Genomic DNA, 26,098 nt, shown 5'->3' on the forward strand with positions numbered 1-26,098 from the left:
CGCGCTGCCACTATACCGCGCGCGAGTCTCATAATCATAATTCGCTCGCGCGCAGAGCGCAATGTCTTTGCATATACGTTTCTTCTCCCCCTCCCACCACTTATACATCCTCTCCGAGAGCAGAATATCTATATACACAATATCTATGGGTCGACAAGCGAGACGCTTTTTTCGCCCCCGTGCCGCGCGATTTCCATGCGCCGGTCCCTGATGGGGGAAAAAATGATGCTGCACTGTATGCACATATACGGAGCAAAATAGCTCGGGCTTAATATACCTGCGCGCGGAGAGCAGCGTTTTGCGCTGTTGGCATAGGAATGACGGAGCGGTGGCGTTTACGCGTCTCGCTTTTGCTCCGGGTTTTACGATCGTCCGCGGGCATTCCGTACGTGTCGTTGCTGCGCGCATGTGCCGCGCGCGGTCTTTGTTGCGTACGTAAATACACCCTATTCCGTATGAAATTGGTGCGCGCGCGGGTCTTTCTTTTTCGAGAGCGCGAGAGAGAGAGACTCTCTCCTTTTGCGACGAGAATTTTCGAATTCCTCCGCGCACTTTGCATGCGGCCTCCGGCACCGCGCGTTCGAGTCCAGGGATAAGAGACGCGCGCGGCGAGCGCGTTGAGCAAGGGATTATATAGGTGAATAATTGCGAGCATCGTAAATTTTTTCATTCCCCTCATGCAGATCGCCGAAATAATGGTCAAGGAGACAAAGTTTTCTCTCGCTCTCGCTCTGAAATTCGAGGTATGGCAATGGTTTCGACAGAATACGTGTCAGTTATGACCACGACGATATGGAAATCAATCGGCGTCGCGGATAATTTGTGACTTCGAAACGCGTAATGATAGACATTATTGCATACGAGGAAAATCTTAGATAATGTTTACGATGAGCGTTACCCAAGAGACACGTTCCAATGCCCGAAAAGGGAGTTTAATTATATATATATATATATATATATATATATATATATATATATATATATATATATATATATATATATATATATATATATATATATATATATATATAAACGAGCGCGGTTTAACCAGTGCTCAGGTTAAAAGACTCTACCGACTCGAAGAGCGAATTCCACTTTATTCAATTTAAGCTTTACGGGACGATAAAACGGCAAAGGACACACTCCCATGTTCTCTGAGCAGGACCCGCGCACGACTCGCAACGTACCTATGTTCAAAAGTTTTAGCTTAGAGCTCCTGCATCATCGGCTCGGCAGATCCAATTTTTTTGCCCGCGTCTTGCCCTCAAAAATCCGCGTGATTCGCTTTGTCTTCGGAAATCGCCCGCCGCACAAGCATCACACCATGTCCTTCGACTCACTTCTCTGAAACTGAGGCAGCAGAAGAGAGCGAAAGAGAGAGAGAGAGAGAGAGAGAGAGAGAGAGAGAGAGAGAGAGAGAGAGAGCATTCGTTTCGTGTCGGGCTTTTTTGTCAGGCCACGATTTCTCACGATCGTTTCGGGTCCGGCCAGCAGCGGCAGCCGAAGAAACATCGTCGTGCATAAAAGAGAGGCGACCCGACGATGTACTCACCTCTGCAGCTGAGGCCGGTGATTTCTTGCGCGCGCTCAGCGATGATTCGCGATCGTTTCGTCGGACCTTCTACTCTTGCATCGAGTCGCACTTAGGCCAGCGTGCAATAATGATCGAGCTTGGGTCGTTTGGCCGCGCAGTTCGTTTCGAGAGAGCGACCATCTCTCGCTTTTATTGGGGAGAGAGCGAGAGAGAGAGAGAGAGAGAGACGATGTGCGATGATGCTGCCGGAAAACGGTCGTCGCGGTGAGGTGTGAGCTGCGCGCGATGAAGAACAAAGGAGACACAGGAGACTCTCCTCTAACTCTCTGTCAAGTTGCAAATTGTATACCTGCGTGCGAGACGATCGCGGTCCCGATATTGTTTCGAGAGTAGTGTAACGATCGGCCGAATAAAGCGTGTACAAGCTTCGAGGCTGATTCAAAATGGAGAAACCGTGAAGGTATAAAAATATAATATCGCGCGAATTAAAAGCCAATAACAGTCTAATCGGTCACGCAGGGAAAGATCAGAGACGCTTGTACACAGCTCTGTGAATCCGGTATCAAGGCCAAGTTCAGAGAAGCCCTACACCTGTCGCTTGGCGCCTACTCGCGTCGAAACAAAAACGTCGACATATCCCGAGAGAAAGAGAGCCGCGCCTCGACGTCTGGAGAATCCCATTTTCAGTCTGTCAAGCTCCTATAACGCGACGCGCGTACTCGCGTCTACAGCTCACACGTATAGAGAAGCGCAACTCCCCCTCAGGGGGGTCTGACGCAATGGATCGAACCTCTCGAGACACACATTAGCCTCGACTGCGGTTCTACACATCCACGTACGTACGTGTGAGTGTGTGTGTATACTGCTGCTGAGATCACAGATTAAACAACGGGCGGCGAGAGTCCTTCTGCTCGATAATTACCCGAAGGCCCGGGTAATTGCCGCAATCCGGGAGAAAACGCGGTGAGCAGCGATAATTCAGCGAACAGTGATTCCGAGGCGCAGATTGGCTCGCGAGCGCAGAAGTTACGGTTACGGGCGAAGGTGTCCGTGCGCTGCAGTATATGTATATATATATATATATATATATATATATATATATATATATATATATATATACACACACACACACATATGTGCAGCAGTGAGCGTCTGCCCGGCTGCAAAGTTGGAATTGCTTGCGAGCGCGAGTGGAGAAATTGAGCCCCCGATGATCGCGGCGTACTGATGACGACGCTATGGGAGTAGCTACGCGAGTTGAACTTGCTGATCGACGATCGCTCCTCGTCGAATAAATCGTTTCTTTCCTATTCCATCTGGCCGATGTATCTCTCTCTCCCGTTCCTTCCCTCGCTCGCTTCTCGATTATACGAGCGCTACGCGCGCGAGAGCTTGCGAATTAAATTTCTTCAGCGTCGTGCGTCGTCGTTTTTCTCTTCTTTGCCGCGGCTTGCTTGCTTGCCTTTTTGATTTAAGGGCGAGGCTGAAAAATGCGCACCAGCCGCCGCAGCCGGACTCTCGGTGCAATCTCTCGCACAATATTGCAATAAATTTGAGAGGCTGCGCTCGCGAGCGAGCTCAGGTGTTATTACGAGGGGGTACGAGAGTGTAAACATGTCTGCTTTATTAAAACTATCCTTTATAAGAGCTGTATTTCGGATTATGGTGTCGTGTTGTCGCAACGCGATTTCGAGTGGAGTTTTTGTTGTAAATACCGCTGACCCATATACAAATACGACCGAGGAACGATATATTATACTCGGATCTGACTTGGTCATCAAAAGGCAATTAAAGACCGTGTCGTTATTTTTCACGTGGCGCCAGGCTCTTCGCGATGTATTATCCTTTCGCCAAAACGGGGCGCTTATACGCCTCAATGTTATACACAAAAGAAAAATGTTTTACGACGTTCCTGGTTTCCTATACAATACAAAAGTGAGTTTAATCACCGACGAATTCAACACACGCCTCGGATAGACCAGTTCACAGCTGCGGACAAAAGGCTCGAAAGCAGCCGACGCCTAGACTCTTTCCCTTGGAAAAAAAAGAAGAAGCTGCTGATGCTCCCCGCGCACCCCAGTATAATACGAAACATCCGAGAGCGAGAGATCGAGAGTGAGAGAGAGAGAAAGAGATGGGCAGAATGGAGCCTCTTATTTACGGCCAGTGGGACAGTTTTTAATTTGTTCTCCCGGAGCCCAGCCGGTCCAAAGTCGCCGCGACATACCGGACTATATATATATAGGTATACCTATACCCCCGTTAGTCGTTAGGCTAGGAGGCGTGTTTCCTCTTGTGGTCTCGAGGGCGGCCGAGCGCACCCGGGCTAATAAATCCTTAATTATAATTGCGCGGACGCGTGACGGGAATAACTCTCTGATTTAATTATCAATCGACGCTTATTATATTGGATACACGCGCGCGCACTGCCTATCGATTATTATCGCCTCTGTCTGCTGCTGATGCAGCATCAAGAAACTCCACGCCGCGTGTGTCTTGATCGCAGGCGTCACTTAAACGGATGCTAATCCGCGACTTCCGAGTGCTGCTATAGGTCGCCGCTAAAGAATGTTTTCATTACTACTTTCACTCTCCCTCGAGAGAGAAAGAGCTGACCCTTATTGTTTTCCTTTTATACTCGCGTCGCCCTATGTATTCGCGATAATAAGACGACTCCGTTGCAGCAGGCGCAGTTTCGTTTAATGTTTTGTTGCTCTGGACACGTTAAATTGATGCTTTAGCCTTGCAAAAATTCCGACAGTGCATCAACTTACACGAGTGATAAATGAATTCCCAATTCCGCGCGAGTGTGCTATTGACGAGCAAAAAGTCGTCTCTCTTTGGGACACAATGCCTATAAACACAGTGCGAGAAAGAGAAAGGGATACACGGCCGAGCCATCAATTATCCACGAGCATTCTCCAGATTCCCGCGAAATAGCATCTGCCGTCTCACTCGCAAGTGGACATCAGCGTCCCGGTAGTATAGTCGTCGCTGGAGATACGACGAGCCATCGATTTAACGAGTCGCAAAAAGGGGCAAGGAGGATCCCGCTCGCGCTCGCGCGTCGAAACGATCTGTAATTGAGCTCCACTCGCGCGCGCGCGGCTATTTTTTATCATTACGGGGAATTCGGATCTGTCAAGATGTCCCGCGCGCGCTTAATTACGGGCTATCTCTGTCTCTCTCTCTCTCTCTCTCTCTCTCTCTCTCTCTCTCTCTCTCTCTCTCTCTCTCTCTCTCTATCTCTCTATCTCAAGTTCCGAGGAAGAGACAGAGAGAATAATTATAATAATCACGGGGAGTGCACACGCCTCTCGCTCGCTCCGAGATGGATGGACGGACGGGCTCTGGATTTTTCGGTGTCTGCGCGCACGTCTCTCGTCTACTTGGCCAGACGAACCGCCGCGAGAGAGTCAATCGTGAGTCGAGAGGGATGGGAATAAAAAGCCGAGTTGACTAGGCTGCTTTATGTCCGGCTTCTCGTAAACACCTTTTGTTCGATGTTGCACTGTTTTTATTGCCTGATTAAATATCAGATTGGCTTGATTAAACGAGGCGGTACACTCTCTTAATCTTTGGTAAGAAGAAGAAAAAGAAGAATTTGGAAAAATGAAAATGGTGTAATCACCTTCTCCTCGACAGATTACATACTTGCAAGTGAGTGTTACGCAAATGCTAATCCGTCTTATTGTGACTGTGAAATGAAATGCAGACGAAGGCCGCTTCAACGCCCTGCTTTTAACGAATTAATTATTGCTATACGACCACTCGAGTCTGTGACTTTGTTCTCTCGCAGGATCTTTGTGCGGCGAGGAGATGTAGATGATTGACGTGGCGGTCAAAGATCATCGGAGGAACATATTCTCGATTGTTGATTGCTTGAGCCTTTTTTTGTTTTGTCATTTAATTCTTCTTTTGGCAATTATGCAAAGTAAGTTTTAAATGGATTTTGAAGATTGATCGATCGGGAAGTCAGTTGACACCGGCGTACGGAGAGTTATGATGAAAAATTGCTTTGACCTTTAGCATTTATTTCGAAAACTTATTATAACATTACGGTCGTCTTAAGTAATACTTTTATACGGCACGCGTTGAGTTTGTGAAAAAATTAAGTCACTCGCAATATCCTTTCGTATGTATGCGACCAATTTCAATAAAGCCACGCGATAAAAAAAATCCGCAACAACAGCATCGATGTCATTAGGCTGTACTCCTTCATTTTTCTTTCTTTCACGCACTCGTATTCCACTCGCGGCAAGGCTGCACACATACGCCCATACTTATAGATCCGATTCGGGCTTTGTTTCAGAAGGCGAACAGAGGAAACAGCCGCTGCTGCAGCCACGAGCTGGAAGAGGAGCTGCGGGGGTCCGAGACCGTCTGTCATCTCCGAACGACTAATGGTTCCTTCGGCTGCTTCATTATATTTTCTAAATGTAAATTCGTATGCGGCGGTTGTAGAAAGAGAGCCGATCTCCTCTCCTCGCCGCTGCTGATACATTCGGTGTGTGCGCCGCCGCGGGCTAGTCAGCGCATCCTTGATTGCAGGCGACAGTTTATGGTCCTACGCGAGCGCCGCACCAATTAGCTCTCCAGCTTCGAGGAATCGCAGCTGAGATAGGGAGTATCTTTTTCGCTTGCGAGGTTTTATATTCCCAATCCCCTGTCATTAGAATGTATATGCAAGGATCCGTGGGTTACTTTTTTTCTTGTTTTCTTTTTAATGACCGATGGCTTGATGAATGTCTAGCTCTCGCAGCGTTTTCAATCGTGTTATTACGTGAGGCCGAGCACTGAGATGACGATTGTTTGGCAACGGCTCGTTGGGTCGTCGTAATAATTTTTTATGGGGTCGTTATTTTGCCCCTTCAATATTGTGCCGAGTTTTTTTCTAAGAGATCATTTTCGCAAATTCGTGAAATTATACAGTTTTGTACATTACATAATCGTTCGTTGACGAATACATGCATATTAGAAACTTATTTGCATGGAAATAAGAAAAGTCATTCATTACGTGACTACTGAAAAGGGTATTTTTCTTTCACGATGCACGAATGCATGATAAGGTTTTTTTTCTGTAATGTGCAAAATATGATTGAAACAAGTGGTATATAAGGGTATGATGTACATTGGAACGAGGCAGTAGAAAGTAAATGAAATCATGATGCAAACATTTTTATTGACTATCGATTTTTTCTATGTTGGCAGTTGCATTATCAATCGATGCAGAGGTAACTTAATGTCCATCACCGAATTTCTTTAAACTTATTCAAGAATAACTATTTATTGTATGGTTGCAGCTAACCGATGAATTCGAAACAAATAAGGACGATCTTCAAGATGATAACGTAGCAGTTAACTCACATTTTTAGCTATTTAAATAATAAATTTATTTGTATTTAAGTATCGCTTTTCTCTTTTGAACAGATACCAAGCACCAGGCCGAGCTTTGACAGTGAAAAAGACAAAACTGATGATGATAGTGATGTAGTCATTTCCATATACAAATATAGCATATTGTAATATTCAAAATGATATCTTTTGTATTTTACACCCAAAAAGGAAATAGTTATTGTTTATGGAACAGAAGCACCCTTGAAGGAATTACAAGACGAAATAAAACAGGTAAATATTATTTGAACCATTGTAAGAGAAATTCCATGTTGTAAATCCTGATACTGAGTGATATTTTGACAGGAAGGGGAAGGCAATGATTGTAACGATCACCATAAACTAGTTTTCAATCACAAAGAACATGGCAAAATAGAGCTTCACCCGCACAGAATACCTCTTCATCATAAGGAACACGATAAAAATTACATTCACAACCATGGCCCGTTTCCTCATCACATAGATCACGACCGAAAAGATTTTCACAAGCATGGACCACCACCGTCGCATCGTAAAGAACACGACAGCAAAGTCTTTTTTAAACATGGACCACCCCCACGGCACGATGGGAAGCATAAGGGTCTGGAGGAGTCAAGTAAAATTGACGAAATTGATAAAATGGTTGAAGCCAACCTCCTGTAGAATAAATTAAATTTCGGAGAATTGTATTGTGATCTTCTCCAACAATAAATGTGCTGAACAAAGAAAACAAAGTGAGAACCAGATGCACGCGTGAATAACATTATTACTCATACCTCGCGAAAGAAAAAGAAAGCAGGAGGAAGAAGTATCCTTTGCCGCATCCACATATGTAGTCCATCGCAAAACATTTGCGTAGAAAATACATTAGCCTAGCAGCAGTCTCGCTAATCTCTGCTCAATCATCTTGAAATCCATGCCTCGATTCTCATAATAAGGAAAGCTCAAACGAAGAGCAAGAAGACGCGAGGCAGCAGCGCAGCCGCAGAATAAGAAAAGAAGTGCCTTGGCAGGTGTCTTCGGGACAGCGCGGCATAATGAAGGCCCCTCGAAAAAGGCTGAAGGGACTCCTTGGCTCTCCGTGTACATATATATCCCTCCGTTCGCACACACGCGTTCTCACGTGTTGCCGGGGTTATATGTGCGTTCACGCACATACATGTATAACGCATACGAACCTCTCGCCCGTTGAGTGGGAGTGTCGGGCGCTCGGTCCGAAAGATACCGATATTCATCGCGTCCCGGGGTAGAGATAGCAATACACCGGTGCGACGCGCTGCATCAGCCGACCGCCCCGGGGCCGAGTAGGTAAAAAGGGCCTCTCGTCCCTCCACCTTCTTCATTTTGGCCAACTCTGTCCCTTTCTTCGTGTGAGTGAGTGAGAGGGAGAGCAAGAGAGAGAGAGAGAGAGAGAGAGAGAGAGAGAGAGAAAATGAGCATCATCGGGACGACGACGTCGCGGTTATTATCGGGCCTCTGGTCTTTTTGCACGTAAGAGAGCGCCCGTGAAAAGGACAGAGAGAATAAGAAGGGGGTGGGCACACGGCTCATCGGTTGGTCCATTGTCTCTCGGAGATTGCAACACGTTCGAAGGGGGCTCATAATACGGGGGACCGCTTAGAGAGTCTTTTCTCATTACGATAGCCAGCGGATTCGCCGTAGAATCGCTTCCCGGACCCGTAGACACACTCTCTCTCTCTCTCACTCTACTGGGCTACTCCTTCGCTTCTGCTATTCTACTGCCTCTATTTTTCTGCAGAGATTGCGTCGCTCGTCCGGCCATTCATTCGAATATTGAGGCGCGGAGGATGAATGCACGAATAAAAAGACCGACCACATTCTTGCGGTCGGTTTCGAGGTGTACGACAATTAGTCGGGCTCGCGGAGTCCAATTTGCTTCCTCATTCATCCTTCACTTCGCGTTCCTTATTGTGTAGCTATATTGATAACGCGAAATTCGGTTGAAAGGCAGATAATAGTAATGGCGAGAGGACGAATGATTTCCTCGTTACATTCGAGTGCGGCGTATATCTGTAAACAGTGAAATCAAGCCCGGGAGAAGAGAAGGAGCAAAAACAAAGGTGGCCAGAGTATAGTCGTGCGCGATTCCATCTGCCACAGCATCGTCAGCCGAAGGACAAACGGACGAGCGGTGAAGTGTATAGAGAATATAAGAAGGCGAACGAACCCCCGGCCGTTTATACACGTTACGCGGTAATTCTTTCAATTTCTCAGGATGCGCCGAGTTTCACGGTCCACGCAAGTGAGAGAGAGAGAGAGAGAGAGAGAGAGAGAGAGAGAGAGAGGGGGGCCGAGGGTTATATCCTCGAAGGCTCACTGCATACAGCGGTGTACGCCCTCGAGTACACACGTGCGAACGTCTCGTCAACCCGACCGGACTTAATCTCACTTGCAAATGCACTTCTTCTCGAGGACGTATGCGCGCATGTAGGCGAGTAGCTGCGTTCGTACGATCGTACGGTGCAGGCATTCAAGGTAAATCGGTTAGATCTTCGCGGTGTGCATAAGAGTATGGGTCTCGGTGTATACACATTTACCATAACGGATGAACGAAAGAGAGAGTGAATGAGAGAGAGAGAGAGAGAGAGAGAGAGAGAGAGAGAGAGAGAGAGAGAGAGAGTCTAACACAGCATCAGAGCACGCACACGTGAGGAGAGGTCCCCCCAAACCAATTTGTGACTGACGAGCTACGATTGGTAATAAGCAACACACAGGGACTCAAATTGCTTAAGTTTTTCTGCGGTCGTTCATTGGGTGTTGTCGTCGTCGACGAGCATCAGCCTGGGAGCATCACACGCTCTCCTGCGCGCTCTCCTTGTTTCCATCCTCCTCCTCCTCTTCTTCTCCGCGGCTCGTTTTTCTCTCTCTCTCACTCTCTCTCATCTATTTGGCTTCTTTCTTTTTCGATCGTCCTTGTCAAGGGAACGCGAAGGTGGGAGCGACGAGAGTAGCCGCAGCGGCGGCGGCAGCCGAAGAGAGATGGTACATCAGGTCTCGCTCGATCCCATTAACCGCGAGTCGACCGCTCGCGAGCGCTCGCGCTCTTTCTTTTATTCCTCGGGTCGCTTGGAGACCCGTCCTCTCGTGTGTACCTGTATATATGAAGAACCTATATACCTGTATACGAGTGTCTCTGAGCCAGCTCACCGAGTTGTAGGTACCGACCCGCGAGTTTAAAAGAGAACAGTGGAAGATGACGCGCGCGCTGCTGGTTCGTCTCCTTTTCTCTCTCTGTCTCTCTCTCTCTCTCTCTCTCTCTCTCTCTCTCTCTCTCTCTATCTATCTATCTATCTCTTCTCGACCGGACGGTGCTCTTCTTCTTCGACTTCGTCTTCCTTCTTTTTTTCTTGTCTCTCTCCCCGTCGTATACCTTACGAGGACAGGGGACGCGCGCGCTTTTTTGGAGTACATAAATTTGACTTTTTTAATGTGTGAGTAGTGCAGCCCACGCGTTTTGACAAGAGTCTATTATAATTTTCTAAATTTAAGATCCAGCTCGTGTTCTTCTTTATTTTTTATTTTTGTGTCCGAGGGCGACCGGACGAGGACAGATGAAAAATTTAATGATAATATTAGGTTTCGTGCAGCCGGCTCGCGGAGATTCGTATATTGGAATTTTTTAAAAGGCGCAAACGTCCGCAGGCTCTATTTCTCTCCCGCTTCATTAATGGTTTTATTAACTGATTTTGTTTCCTCTCCGGAGATTTATCGATGTTTGTAAATATCGTAAATTTATCGTATATTGTAAATATCGGTTTCGCGCAGAAAAATAAGATACCGCTGGGAACATGATAAATCCGCGGAGAGACGAAAGCCGACTCGTGAGTCATTTCGATTGTAATAAGCGAGTAAAATCGTAAGGAAAATTGATAAAAATTATACATGCGCACGAGCAGGTCTATCCATCAAACGACAGATATAAGGAGACAGCCATGAACACGTCTGACGGAAGCCGTGTAACACAAGAGGATGGCAAGTCGCTGCTCCAGAAAGAGAAGTAGCTCGAACCACCTGCATACATCACACACGTAAAACGCACTCGCAGCAGCAGCAGCAACGCTTTATCGGCCGGATGGATTGCTAAGATGACAAACCGGCGATCGGTCGACTTATTATTGGTTATTGATCGCTTATTTATTCAAATGAATGCAGATTACCGTGGCGGGCTTTTCAATACGAGAGAGAGAGAGAGAGAGAGAGAGAGAGAGAGAGAGAGAGAAAGAGAGAGACCAGTTAGCGGCGCGCTGGCTCGCAATGAATAAATTGCTACCGGGCGCACTCGCGCGCGCCGATACTTAGCGAGTCGCTTTCCCTCTCCTTCTATTTTTCTTTCTCTCGCGCGCGCGCTGCGAGCCAGTGGTATACATATATACACCGTTCATTACGGATTTTGAAAGGGGGATTCACGCTGAAAGCGGGCAATTAAAGAATTAATAATATGCCCTTTCCGCGGTATTCCCGCAAGCCAGTAGAAAGTCGAGGGGTGAAATCGGAGAATATGAGGATTATTCTTTTTTTTTGGCGATTTGCCTGAGGATCGAGTTTCGTTTAATTAGGCATTCTTTTTTCGGAGACTTATAATGCGCGAGGACCGATATGAGGCTCGCTTAAGTGGCAATTAGGTGACTTTACGATACGAATCGATTCTAAAACTTGTACTCCAAAAAGATTCATCGTGTGCCTTTTTATTTAAAAAAAGTAGTTGGTAATAAACGTCCCGGAGAGCAAAACAACGTCACATATAGGTACACGAGCCGGAAACACGTGTACATAAATACAGCGCGGACTAATAATAATTTAATTTACTATTATTTAAAGTCCCCCATTCGGGCATTAAAATAACGCGAGCTTGTAGCTCTTTTAAATTACACCAGTTAAGGCAGCGATAAATAAGAGGCGCGAGCGCGAGCGAACGCTGTAAAGGGAAAAAGTAAACGAGCGAGCCCGTATGTACGTGTACACCTATACGGCAGGGAGAACGAAACGCAGTCGAACGCGTGAAATAAGACGCAAAGCATCGCGATCCCATCGAGTCCTCTGGGCAAGCGCATATCCGGCGCAATAACATCTCTCTTGTCCCGCGAGCGCGGCACTTGCCTTTTCGTAAATCACCTCGCGCTCGCGCCCACGTGAAATCTTCCTATATACACCTCCTCTCGTATACAAGAGAGAAAGAGAGAGAGAGAGAGAGAGAGAGAGAGAGAGAGAGAGAGAGAGAGATCAAAGGGGCGCGGTAGGAGCCTCGATCACTCCGCGGGACGTGTATATTTGCGTCGCGCGCGCGCGAGGAAAAAGAGCGCGAATAAGCCGCGCTATCTCTTTTCCGCGTCTCCCACGCGCATTATAGGTCTGGTTAGCACTGATTTATTTCCTCGCATCGGTCTTCCGCCCTCTCTTTTCTCTCCTTTTTCGACTTCTCGATTATTTTTTGTTTTCAAACTCACTCTCTCTCTCTCTCTCTCGCTCTCTAATTTTTCGTTTCTCCTCTGCTGGCGATGGCCTGATGACTCCCCGGTATAATATAGCGGGAGGGCTCAGGCGAGATTTAACAAATGCGCTGTTTTCAGGCGACGTTACACGGCGCTTTTGATGCCGGCCGGAGCCCGGAGTTGGTAACGAGCATCGCTGTTGTGACTCGGGAGGATCCGTCATTCGGTTGCTGCTGCTGCTGCAGCTCACACAATCACTCGACGGAACGTATTGTGCTGCTGCTGCTGCCGCCGACGCTTGGGATAAGATATTGGGGGCTGCGGAAGACGAAGAGTTATTGGTGCGGGAGGTTATGCCTCTCGAGTACTTCTGGATGCGCTGCTCCCGGTGCGCCTTGGAGCTGTAAGATGGAGAGAAAGGGTGGCGATGCTTCTTTTTCTCTTCTTTTTGTTCGCCGAGAGTGGAATTAGTGGGAACGAAATTTAATGGGCCGTGAGTGATTTCGACGGCGTTGTTTTGCTTCCTCCAGGGCAGTTTAAGCATTGAATGGTAACAAGGCGTGGACGAGTAGTCAAAATTCGAACGCATGTTTCATCGCATTTAAAACGTTACGAAAAGCCAAGACGAAGCAGTAGCGACATAGCGTGAGAAGAGAACAAAAAATAATTTAGCGTATAGCAATTTCGGAAACAACACGACGGCAAATTGCTGTGCGCTGCAATATAACCCTCTCACGTGTGCACATTCAGTTCCATAAAGAAGCTCGTAAATTTCGCTTATTATAAGCGAAATCCAAAGCGCGCGCACGAGTTGCGACGTTCTTAAACAGGCCATTAGATACCGCTAATTAGCCGGCCGTAAACGATAATGGATGACATGCGGTTGACGTGATGCAGAAGCGCGGCAATAATATAACTCGCGCTCACGCTCGAGACCGAGTGCGCCATATAGTTTTGTCTCGCTGCGCGGATAATCCCGAGCGATAAACTCGCGAGACGGGAGAACTCGTGTATCTTTTAAGAAGAATCGAAGAACCTAATCGACCGGATTAGTTTGCTGGTTCTTTTTTTCTGGGCAGCGTGCAATCATGAAAGTTTGATGCAACAACATCGCTCGCAGAAGTTGATTAAACCGAATGGCCGGGGACAGTTTTGCCCAACGAGTGCGAGCCACAAAAAGGTAAACAGCAATAAAACGCTAATAAAATTTCGCCGCTGATTATTCTCTACGACCGGGGCAAACGAAGAGTCCCAAAAAACAAAGCAGCACGAGAAACGAGGGCGAAAGAAGTCTGTCGTCTTCTCCTTCGTTCCTCTATGCCCGCGTATAATATACCCGAGAGGCGCGGGAAGATTAAAAAAACAAAGCCGAGAGCGGCAGGAGTGGATGGCTCGCTCTAAAAGCCAATCAAAGAATGACAGTCGAAAGACCGCCTTGTAACCTTCGGAAGGGCTGAAATGCGCCCGAGGGCTGCCCCAGGACGGATTGGACACCGGCTTCTCTGCTCCATATTGATGAGTTACCCAATTCCCAACTCGCTCGCTCTCTATATCTTCGCCGGCCGAAAACAATTGCGTCGTCGCCTCCTGCCCCCGAGGTGAAATACATTTGCGGGAGAGCTGCTCGCTCGATAAGATACCGCAGCGTAAAGCGCAAGAGATATGATCCGGGGACGAGAGCGTTGTTTCTTCCTAGTCAGCTTTTTACCTCTGTCTTCATCTCTCGCTCTTTCTCTCTCTCGCTCTTTCCCTCTCTCTCTCTCTCTCTCTCTCTCTCTCTCTCTCTCTCTCTCGGATAGATAGATGCGCGTTGAGGTCGTCACGCCCTTATACCGACGAGTCGATCGAATTATGATGCGGTACGGTCCAGCCCCCGGTTCTTTCAGAGGACGATAGAACACGACTCTGTCTGTGCGCGCTTGTCTGCGACTCGAAAGCTTTTAAGCACCGCTCGTTGTGTATCTCAGTGAAATCTCACCAGAGCTGCTGAGCTATACCTAATACTCCAGTGGATGTATTAGAGATAAAAGGACAAGAGTGGCGACAACGACCTTCGGAATATTATTGCGAAAGGATGGATTTACGTTGCCGAGAGTCACACTACACCGCGAGAGCGGAGTATTGAAAATCGAAGATGATTTATGCTGCTTCTACGGAACTGCTTTGAACAATCGCCGAGATATATAATAGGTGTCATTACTCGTCGTTCACATAAAAATAATAATGCGATAGTTCGGGAAGATTTGTACTAGGATTTATATGAAGAAAAAAATGTTTCTTCGATAATTTATTTATGGGATATTAAATGAAAACGATGATGCGACGCATCAATTATCCGGTATAAATCAGCGGATATTTTTGTCGAAGCCGCACACTTGCCGACTAATATTGTTTCGCATGAATTTCTCGAATAACGCGCTTCCACGTTGCTAAAAAGAAGTAATTTTATTTCTTGACCGTCAAATCCGTACGTTTTCCTCGCGCAATAATCTATCACACGTCGCAGCTTATGTAAAAGCGCAATTTACATGCGCGCATTAAACGTTCTCTCGCGACGTGACCGCGTGTGTATTGTCCTATTTTAACGATTGTCCGCAATTTTATTAAGCGATGCTTCGGCGGCGGCAACGTTCCTCTCCTTTTCAGCGCGAGGCCGTTCATAAGCATCGAACACACGGCAGGTTTTATTCCCGAGCGTCGGCGACAGTTTCGCGTCCCCGCTCATTGACATGCCATTCTAGGCTTTTTACGAGGCTCTAAGGACGCGGCCGTGTGTCATTAAACCTAAACGCACGCGCGTGCGATGATCGCCGATGACCATCGCTTTTCGGGCTGCATGCGTATCGGAGTTTATGCGCGCGCGCTCGCTTCTGTGTCGTAGTGATTATGCTAATTTCCTTACGCTTTTAAATCTTCCCAGAAGGAATTAAACTTTTAGTGCACTTCCTAGGAAACCGTTGTGCGAGGCGTGCCTTAAAAACGAGAGACGCGTGGTGCGATGGTGCTAAATCAACGCCGGCTTTTTTCCCATCGCACAGTTATACGCCAGGCTAATTATTTTCGCTGGAAGAGACGCCGCGGCTGTATAATGTTAATTTGGCCAGTTTAGACAGAGAAGCGAGACAAGTCGAATTACACTCTACTGTCGTGTAGCATTACATTCGTTTGACGAAAAACCGATGCGCGCAGCTTCACGAAGAGTTATAATAACACACGAGGGAGATCAAGTTAATTGACAATCATGCATGTCCGGTGTCCCACGGCCGTCGAAAATGAAGAATGTATACCCTCCTGGCGTCGACGGGAGAGAGGACTAATGACGCGGCGCGACTCGCCGCCAGTCCGAGAGTCTATATATTATATACTCGCTCGCGAGTGCCGCGGCGAGGAAAAAAGGGAATCAAGGTCAAGGTTCGCCCCCTGGTGACATTTCCCATTCTTCTCGGCACGCCATTACCCGCCACAAAGCGGCCGCCCCCGCGGGACGCCTGGACCCACTTTTCAACGCCGCCGCCGGCGCTATATACCTGTGCCTGATGCTCGCACACGCGCGTGTGTGTGTGTGATGATGCACCTTGTATTGTTCTTCCTTTCTTTCGTTTTTTTTATTTTTTTTTTAATCTGGTGGTGCTTCTTTCTCGCGTGGAAATCTGATTCGTTTCCTGTGCAGACGCGTCGGATGACGACTTTCTGGAGTCGCAGATGATTTTTCACCCCGAGCGCTGTGGAGGCTTTTCGAGAGGCTAATATCTCTCGGGTTGATTAGCTCGATGCGTGCGAGCCATGAGAAAAAGTTTTCTCTTCTCTTGGCGCATAGAGGGCGGGGGAGGCTGATACTCGAAAGAATGCGTCGGCTGGTAACGAATTAATTAGCTTTGCTACAACTACGCTGGTGGCATGCGCTTATACGACGTGCGTATATGATATAATATAATACCGTGCACGCCGTAAACAAGCGTTAGCCGTGCAAGATTAAAGTAAACTCGGTAAAAAAAGAAGGCAAAACTCTATTATTAGACAGCGCGTAAAATGTTAATGACGATAGGCGCCGTGTAATAAGACGAGCCCGGCGGTGGTGGTAGCGTAGCGTCAGCAGGATTAGAGGTGCATTATTGAAGCGGGATCTTCTCTCCCGCTTGGCCGGATGGACGGTCCAGCGCAGGCACGGGTTTTCGTTTCGCACACATGCGCATAACCACACAAACGCACACAGACGGAACGCGATCCTTCATTCAGCGGCAAAATAATGCATGTACGGCACATAGCCCGCGGTACGAAAAGCGAGAAGCCGCCGACGAAACGGTCAGCGCGCGCGCGCGCGAGAGAGAGAGAGAGAGAGAGAGAGAGAGAGAGAGAGAGAGAGAGAGAGAGAGAGGGAGAGAGAGAGAACGAATCAGGCACGAAAGAGCGGCGGCGGTGGAGGAGGAACGAACGGTAATGCATGCGATTATGCGGATCAATGAGCTATGGAGCTATTTATGGCTCTATCAGCTTCGCGCTACCACATCGGCGTGTTGTATCCTTCTATCTTTCTCTCTCTCTTCGGTTATACTCTCCGCCGCCGCCGGGATGCCTTTCTGTGTGCGCTCGCGGATCGAGAGCTAACGCTCGTGTTGTTGATGTTTTCTCTTGTTATTTCCCAATGCTCGCGCGCGCGCGCGCGCGATTCTCCTTTTCCTCTATCGCAATTTTTCATTGTCCCTGGATTATTCGATTAAAGAACCATCAGCGGCTTATATCTTTTAGATTTTCAATCATTTTCTGAACGATCGGGGCCTGTGTTAGGGTGTAATGTCGAAGTGTTAGGCTTGTGCTTTTTTTCTCGGCGCAGTGCATCAGCTTTATTCGTCGAAGCGAGAGTAATACCGGTAAGGAATATTGCCCCTGATGGAATGCGCTATTATTCCGAGCTGTAAAAGTGCGTGCAGGCCTTTTTTCGTCTGCGGTTTTATCAAACGCGAGAATTATTTAGGTCTGGAAAGATGGCAATTTAAATATTTGTTTCTTTTTTGCCGGTCCGTTCCGTTGAGTGAATGCGCATGTAACCAATCTCAGTTCATCGTTTGCATAGAATAAAAAAAAATCATGAAAAGGCAAATGCTTCTGTTAACAGCTGCGCACGAAACGCTCCTAACGCAGACAAAAGCGGGGAAATCATTGTAGCTGTTAGCAACAATGACCACGAACCGCGCGGTGTCCTCTGCTAATGGAACGTTGCTCCGCTAATTATTCGGTGCTAATTGAACTACAGGTACCGGCGCTCCGATCCACAATATCGGCATCATCGAAAATCCCAACAGTGTAACTCCGCACAACCATGATCAGGTGTGTGCATGCAGCATGTTCTCATAGTGTACAATTATTCGTCGTACGCCGCGAACAATTTTAATTAAATTCATAAATCCCGGCGAATCGCAATTTTCACGAATTAAAATACCGGCACGTCAAACATTCTCGCAAACGCAAAAGCAATGTAAGCCGCAAGTATCCTTCTACCCCCAAAAGTTGAAAAAAAATCAATGTACTTGGCGGAAGTATTTAACGAACGCAGAGCGTATCGAAAAGCGTCCGACGAATTCCATGTTCCTCGCATGCAAATCTCCCGAGCAAGCGCTGAATAATTCATGCATATCATATTGTATAACACACGCGCGGCATCGCGTCACAAACGGAACGGCGTTATTCGGCTGGTTCCACCTGCGCGACCGCGCGCCCGCTCGGTTATTAGAATGATTTATAAGCGCTGGACAACCCCGCGCGCGCGCAATATTTCGCGGTATATACATATATACGTAGAGCCAAGAGAGAAAGAGAGAACGCGCGCGGTCTGACACTTTTATCGCTCGTCGGCGACTTTTCCCGCGAAAGGCGGTAGGTGCAGTTATGCTAATGCTCGCGCGAGCGGCTATATACGCGCGCCAATCAAGCTTTTGCCGCGGCGCCCATGTCGCGCCGGGTAATGCTCGATAATTACAGGCTCTCCACGACGACGGTCACGGTGGCGGCGAAATTGCGTCGTGCGTCAACTTACGAAATTGGCAAATTGATGGCTTGATTCGAGATTTCGTTTTTACCGCGACGTATATACTGCACACCAAGCGCGCGGATGATTTAATAAATTGGGTATGTAATGAGTGGGTGAAAAGCTCCGGGAATGATAATTCAATTTTAGATTCGGAGGGTTGATAAGGTTTACGGCTTTTATTCGGTATATGTATGTTAAGGATAAAACTTGGTCCAAGGATCTCGGTAATAATTTGAAGTCGAACACACAATTAGAAGAAAACAATATTATAGGTTGAATCTTTATTTATAACGTAACCACAAATGAGTAGCAGCCTGTATCGCGATCAACTACTCGCACCAAGGGTCAGAGTGCATCTCACTGCCGTCGATCCTTCATCGATCTGGATCGCCACTGCCCCCCACCTATGCTAATCGCCGCCTAATACGCCGCTGATGGCTGTCGAGGCGTCGCGGGGAGAAAGAGAGAGAGAGAGAGACAGAACTTGTCGCGCGCGAACCTTTAAATTGTACGCGTAACACCTTACATGTAAAGGGCCGTCGCCACGTCGCCTCGCTCCTCAGCCGAGAACGTGCCACGGCCCGCCTTTCGGCTTCTCCGTGTAACGTGGGACCCTCAAAGCAATGGAGCAAGCTCCCTTTGGTGTCGAAACAGTCTCAGGGTGCCAAGTCACCCCTAGCTGGGGGCCAGAAGCCACAGAACCTCCAAAGTGGTTCCGCGCTATAGGAGCTCGGCCAACGCGCGCGCCCGTCTTTATCGACGTTCACTGTATAATACGCGCTACCCCGTTCTCTCTCTCTCTCTCTCTCTCTCTCTCTCTCTCTCTCTATCTCTCTCTCTCTGTCCGCTCCCCCCGTCGCGACCTCACGATACATATCTGTATTCTATCCGTAACAATGTAGGTCTACACCAAGCGTGCGCGTATGCAAATCGCCGCGATAAACACTGCACCGAATATGCGATTTAATCGGTAATTTTTATGCATTCGAGCAATAGACTGTCAAATTGATGATACGATAGATTCGATATACGCACACGTATACAGATGTATACGAAATAAAAATATGCCGGACAGGTATACTAAAAGCTAGCACGTGTGTAGCCGTCGTCCCCGTAGCAATGGCTTCTCATTTACATGCATAAAATAGGCGGTGCGACAAGCCCAACGAAGCTCTTGACAAACGAGAGCTCGAAGACTGTATTTACGCGATCCCGATCTCGATAGCAACATGCGGCACAAAGACTCTCATTTCATGCGCGGTACATAACCGGGTATTAAGCACGAACAAAACGATTGATTAGCTTGATTTCCTCTTGAAGAAATCATATGTACAAAAAATGTGACCGTCTTTGTACGCCCGAAAGAAGAGAATACTTAAATAGGTATAGTGTGGACTTGATATAAAATATGATACAACGAATCATCGATTTTATAATAAATGTCGAAGTATATTTCCACGAGATCAGTAGTATAGAAAAATTTTCAACAAACTTTGCACTGATTAGTAGTATAGAAAAATTTTCAACAAACTTTGTCACAATTATACAAAAAAAACTTCTCCAGATTGCGACTTGTACATTTTCTCAACTCAGTGCGTCCGCGTATAGGTGTACAACAGCTTGAACACAGACGCGCACATGCACACACCCTCTTATCTCTCGTCGTTCGTCCCAACTTCCAAAGAGCGCAGCGATCGTGATTTTCCACGCGGAAGTTTTAACGGGTCCGAGCTTGCCTTTCTTGCAGCAGCGCAGCACCAGCCATCCCAACTTTTGCGTTATACCGGCGCAAGAGCGTGTATATATATAACAGGTAGGCAGCAGGTACCGAGCGCATGCCAACTTCCGCCGAAGAACAAAATCAATTATGAAGCTAGTTTTTACGGAGCCAGCCGCGAGCGAGAAGAGTCTCTCCGTTTTGATTGTTCGCTCGCGCAAAGTTTCGTTAAAGCTGTGCACTCTCTCGCTCTCTCACTGGCTTTGAATTGCGAGCTTAACGGGGGATTGAACGGAAATGACGACTTTGTTAAGGGATGTTGGGCTCGAGGTCGGTATATAAGGGCTGCAAAGTTTGGCACGAGTTTACAGCTTTTTTTCGTCCTTCGGGCTACTAGCGCTTCTATACACTATCTTAAAAACACGACGCATAATTATAATTCGGGACAAAACATAACGAACTTGTAGCCAGGGAATGATCGATAATATATGTATAATGTTACACAAGACTCACCTGAAACAGAAACAAAATCATCGCTGAATTAATCTATTAAATTCGAAAGGCAAACAATTTTATAGCCCCTTCGACAAGCGGCTCAATAGCCCAAAAACCAACAATCATTTAAGCCTATCGCGCCGCCCCCATCGCCGGTCGCAATTTGCACCTGATCTGTCGGCGTTTCGTCCTCATAAGCAGGCACCGCGTTCGCGTCCGGAGGAAAACTTAAAGCAGCATGGACGACAACGGCGGTAATCCGTCCCTTATCTGCCGACAGCACGTGTTCGCGTGCCGCGAATTGCGCGCATCCGGCGCTGCTGTTATACACTTGAAGGAAGTCGTATATAGGAGGTGATCCGATGTGTTATAGCATACACACGCCAGGGCGCAGTGATTCACCAAGCTGATCGATCGAGTAGGTGGGCTTGTCCCAAAGTCGCTCGTTCGAGAAGACGCCGGTTGGCCCTTGTTATTAAATTAATTGCACGTTGTTGCCGCAGTTTGATTCATTTGAAAGTGTCTTTCTGTCCGACCAGATCGCGTCCGTTTCTACTCGACAATTTTACAACTCGCGAGTACGCTGCTGATGTTATTCTTAGAAGCTACAGCATCGTGTGCCTAATAGAAAAATAAGAAGCAGCAGCAACAGCAGCGGTGAATCGCAAATGCCGTCGAGCGAAATTCCCCCGGCAAATCAAGACCACTGCTTCTCTCCCTCGACTCAATCTGCCGATGAATCTGCGGCTCCGTGTTTTCTTTCAAAACGCGCGCGAGCGCGGTAGCATCCGCTGAAAGGACAAGCGAGTCACTGTGTACCGCCGTTGCAGCCTCGTCTCTGTCGCCGGTTTTTGTCACGATGAGCGGTTGACGCGCTCGGACTGCATTGCGTAAAAGGACTCCTTACATCGCAGTTTACGTTCAGTGACACTAGACTGGAGATATATTATGTTCTCGGGATGCAGATACCGTCACCGCCGCGAGAGCGAGTGTGGGAGTAGAAAGAGAGAGTGAAAAAAAGAGAGGACGAGTTTTTCGAGGGATCGCCGAGGAATCGGATCGTATGACAGATGGTCGACAGATGTCAACGACGTCTTGCTTTCGGCTCTTTATTGTGCTTTTGAATTCCACCTTCGACACCTCGTGACTTGTCAATCGATAAGTCACATTCCGACTCGTGTGGAATGTAATCATCTATACGTAAACAATAGAAATTTCCACTTGAAACGCGTTTCAAGTGAATACATCATCAGCTATATGAGAGAACAAAATGGGGAGCATTACACGTGTTTACGTAATTCCACGCGCACGATACGCCTTTCAATCCCGCGAATTCGGCATATCCACATCCCACACGGAGACGACACGACGCATCAACCCCGCCGAGGCCTCGGGCGCAAGCAGTGCGTAACTAACCTCCCGCAGCAGCAGTAGCACGCTTCACGCACTTCTACTGACGTGACCGCACACTGGCTCCATTCATAACTCGGCAGTCGCTCCGAGACACGATATACCCACAGCAGCGAGCGACTCGCTGTCTGCATGCTCTGTACTTTCGTCTATAATATTATGCGCAAGCTTCTTGTTGTCCGTCATGTGTGAGCTTAATATACTAATCGCGAGCTCGATTTATGGCACCGTGTCGATGATGGCTGTCGTCGCTGATGATAGCGTCCGATGAGATATTGCGCGCGGGCGAAAAAATCGGAAAAAATGGAAGCGCTTGATTTGAGTGTATTATGAGGCGATAGCGACGCGTCTTTTTTGTTGTTACACAGCCGGCCTGACGCGATGCCTCTTAGCGCATTTTTTTGCGATGGTTCGCGGAAAGCCATGCTCTAATTGGAGCCTGAGATAGCGCAGACGAAATTCTAGTTTTATCGAGCGACTTATACGGTGGATTTGTGATTACGATATTTCGTTGATGATCGTTGCATGTGGGTTCTAGGTTTTCTATTGTTGACGGTTAAAAGTTACACTAATTATTATCGAGCATTAAAAAACAGCATACCTTAAGATACATATAAATTAATTGCCATGTCGCAGCGTATCAGCTTTTGACTCGCAGATTTAATAAAAAAGCAGCCCCGCTAATCTTAATGGAAAATTGTTAACTCGCGTTCGCAACGACAATGACAAGCGGCGAACGACACTCGAATATCTTCTGTTAATGAACGCTCGGCCCGACAAAAAAGCTTCGACAAGCTCGTGCGTCCGTCCGAGCTATAAGCATCTTATCTGAAGGCGTAAATAACGTTTTCGCGTACGAGAAAAGTGTTGAAGAGGCAATAATAATTAATGTTAAACGATACGGTCAGGGTTCATCGCCGAGAGCGACGCAGACTGATCGATGTCATAGGCCGTCCTCGTCGTAGTCGTCGTCGCATTCTCACCGACCCGATAACCTCTTCTCATGACATTTGGCTATCGCTCTCAGTTATAATTCTCCGAAAGACGGCTGACATTTTTGCTGTCGATTGCAGCCGTTCTTGGAATCGTCGAGGCGAAGAGAGAGAGAGAGAGAGAGAGAGAGAGAGAGAGAGAGAGAGAGAGAGAGAGAGTCGAGAAGTGGTACACGCCGCTGATAACGCGAAATTCATTTCGAGCACGAGTCCGACTTGCGCATCTCGAAGATAGAATTTACGAGCAGACATTTCCCATTTATCGAATTGAAAATAGCGTGTAATTTTTACAAGCGGAACACGACATCGCAGCGATTAATTGTATTCGCGTGCGCACATGTTTGCAATGAGGAAACTGAATGGCCGATTAGGGAGCTGAGAGCGTCGAGACAGATAGCTTTCTCTATAATATAAACCAACAAAAAAGTAGGAACAATCAATGAAGATGCCACGCACGACCGAGCTTCTTCCACATATCAGCTCCTTGGCTTACAATTACACAAATGTCGTGTACACAAGACGCAGAAGCTCATCGGCGGTCCCGAGGTAAAGTGGAAATCCTCATAGCCCGAGGGAGCTCGCGAGCTTAAACTGCCTGCATTGTGTGTATTTCTATTAAGCAACTGAGCAAGCACAAGAGAGAGAAAGGTACAGTAGCCAAGCAGTGTCACGTCGGCGTACGTCTCCCGAGAGGATCAACCCTTTGCTTCCGGCGCATAATCCACGACCCCGTGGAGACCTCGGGCGAAATTAGAGATGCTCCGGCTCCTGCAAAGTACAGGAGGTCGCCGTCTCATGATTTAGGAGAGAATTATCAAGACCGAATCCAATAAACGCGAGCCGCGGTAGACTCCCTCTCTGTGTTGTCCTGCGGCTTGAAATTAAGATCAAGCGTTTACTGCGATGATTGGCTGTGCATGAGGAGGGTATAATGAAAAAAATTATCATATTGATATTCTGCTTCAATTCTAAACGAATATATGGAATATTCGTCGGTATTATCGCGGTGAGTTAATAAAAGGACACGTGTAAGAGCGGCATTTCAGTAAAGATAGATAAACTAATCTGCAGACGACATTCCTGGAATTCTCAATTAATTTATACTTTTATTGGGAGATAAATTTAGCCTGTGCGTCAAAGTCGACAGTTTTTATCGATGGTTCTTTTTTTAGGACAATCCGTATATTGCTTTTTTATCGGCCTTTTATCCGTATACCGCTAGTGACATTGTTGTTATTGAAGTGAATGCTCGATGGGACAATTTATCGCAGTGATACGGGCACTAGCGCCGTTTTTTCGTTCATACAAATGACACGTACATGCACTTTAGATTGTGCTAATTAATTAATGTTGGTACACATTTTCGTTGTTTTTGTTTGATATTTATTTCCACTGGTTATACCTTGAAGATGCATGAGTGGCTCTATACTAGCAGCAGGTCCAAAATAAGAATGCCTATGCGCCACTTATATTTGCCAGTGAGAAAACCCAAAGGTTTAAATTGGAACACTAGGCTTGGCGCTAGTTCGGCTTATTCCAACGGATATTTTTTCCGCGTAGTGTATTCATCGGAAGAACGTAGCAGAGCTGTCCCGAGGTCTCGACAACTTTATTCAGTCCCGAGGCTCTCAATAAAGTGTCCTACGCATCAAAGAACGAAAGTAGATCCCCGGAAAAAGTGAGAATCACGCCGAGCACTAGTCGTTCTATCACGCATACAGCACTCCATACATAAGTAAGAAGAGATACATCATTACGACGGGACGATATTAACACGCTGGCTCGTGTTTGCCTCTCTCTATCTCTCTCTCTCTCTCTCTCTCTCTCTCTCTCTCTCTCTCTCTCTCTCTCTCTTTCGGAAATCGAAAAGGGACTTCTCATTCCTACAGGAGCGAGATCGAGCGGAATATGGGAAAATCCGCGGTCGGAGAAATTGTTATGACAGTCAGCGGTGGGCCATTCATCACGACTCCGTATATTCCACAGAAGATTCCCGACGGGTCTCTCTCTCTCTCTCTCTCTCTCTCTCGCTCTCTCTCTCTCGATCTCTCGCTGTGTACTCGAGAGCCGGACCAACTTATCCAATATTTAAGGTTTTGTCCCTCGCGGCGAGTCGCTGATATATCACTAGCATTAATATATATTTGCGGGGGAGATGACTTGGCCGATACGCGAGAGTCGCTTCGATCTTTCGGGGTACAGGGGGGGAGGGGATGTGGACAACAGTGGCGTGACAGAACGACGCAGTGTGCTTCGTTAATATTGACGAAGCATATCGCCCTTGACAGAAGGAGATTGACAAAACGCGTTGGGATTTTATTTTTAGCAGAGAGTTGTGTAGTTATGACTGAGATAATGGAGTGCCAGCCGGTGCATTGTCTGCGTTTTGATTCGAGTGTATAAATTTAGTATTCGTGAATTTCAATGTTTGCTTTGATTTGCTTGGGTCATCCGTAAAGAATTATTATATTTATTAATTTCTCGCAGACATAACAATCAGGCGTTATTTAAATAACGTATAGCGCTGCAAGTCTCTACAATGGGAACTTACTTAGCGAGTGAGCCCGCGATACATCAGATATCCAATCAAAGTTATTTTTTCAATCCAAGCAATATGCGCGTTCTAAAGCGCTTATTGCACACTTACACGACCGATCGAGCGACTCGGAAAGGTAAATTGATACGGTTAAATAATTGCCGGTCAACTTGATTGGCAATAGATCAAGCTGCTGCCTCGTGTTTCCCGCCGACTAATTTATCACATTGTACTTTTCGCGAGTGCGCGCGTAATAACACGCACGCGCGGCTCGATCTCGCGGTCTAAAAAGACATTTTCCATACACGGTTCTAATTATCATCCGCGGCTATGTGGGAACGGCCGATATTGGAAGCTGCGCAACTCGCGCAATCGATCGCGAAAAAGGCGAGCAGCGCAGCTTGAGATCCCTTTAAGAAATAATTACAAGCTCGACGATTGTAATAGCTCGTTGAACGCGGCGCGCTTACAAGTGAATTCGCGTTGACCGAGTTGGTGATTGATAAAATAATTTCGATCTCTCATTATAAGATTCGTTACCTCTCTTTCGCGCAGGAGTGCACAAA

General features: G+C 47.1%; 1 protein-coding gene and 1 long non-coding RNA gene across 4 annotated transcripts in view; one reads left to right on the forward strand and one right to left on the reverse strand.

Moving 5' to 3' along the window:
- LOC103316520 overlaps positions 1–26,098 on the reverse strand; it is a 218,758-nt gene that overhangs the window by 108,637 nt on the left and 84,023 nt on the right. The window lies entirely within an intron of this gene.
- LOC100679963 lies at positions 6,636–7,653 on the forward strand. Of its 2 annotated transcripts, none has more exons than XR_001729515.2 (4): positions 6,636–6,768; positions 6,838–6,891; positions 6,965–7,162; positions 7,235–7,653. It is a non-coding gene; the product is annotated as an uncharacterized LOC100679963 (long non-coding RNA). The 2 variants fall into 2 exon arrangements; XR_134136.4 differs by having other exon boundaries at positions 6,838–6,885.

The sequence above is a fragment of the Nasonia vitripennis genome, chromosome 4, assembly GCF_009193385.2.
Source record: "Nasonia vitripennis strain AsymCx chromosome 4, Nvit_psr_1.1, whole genome shotgun sequence".
Taxonomy (NCBI): Eukaryota; Metazoa; Arthropoda; class Insecta; order Hymenoptera; family Pteromalidae; genus Nasonia; species Nasonia vitripennis.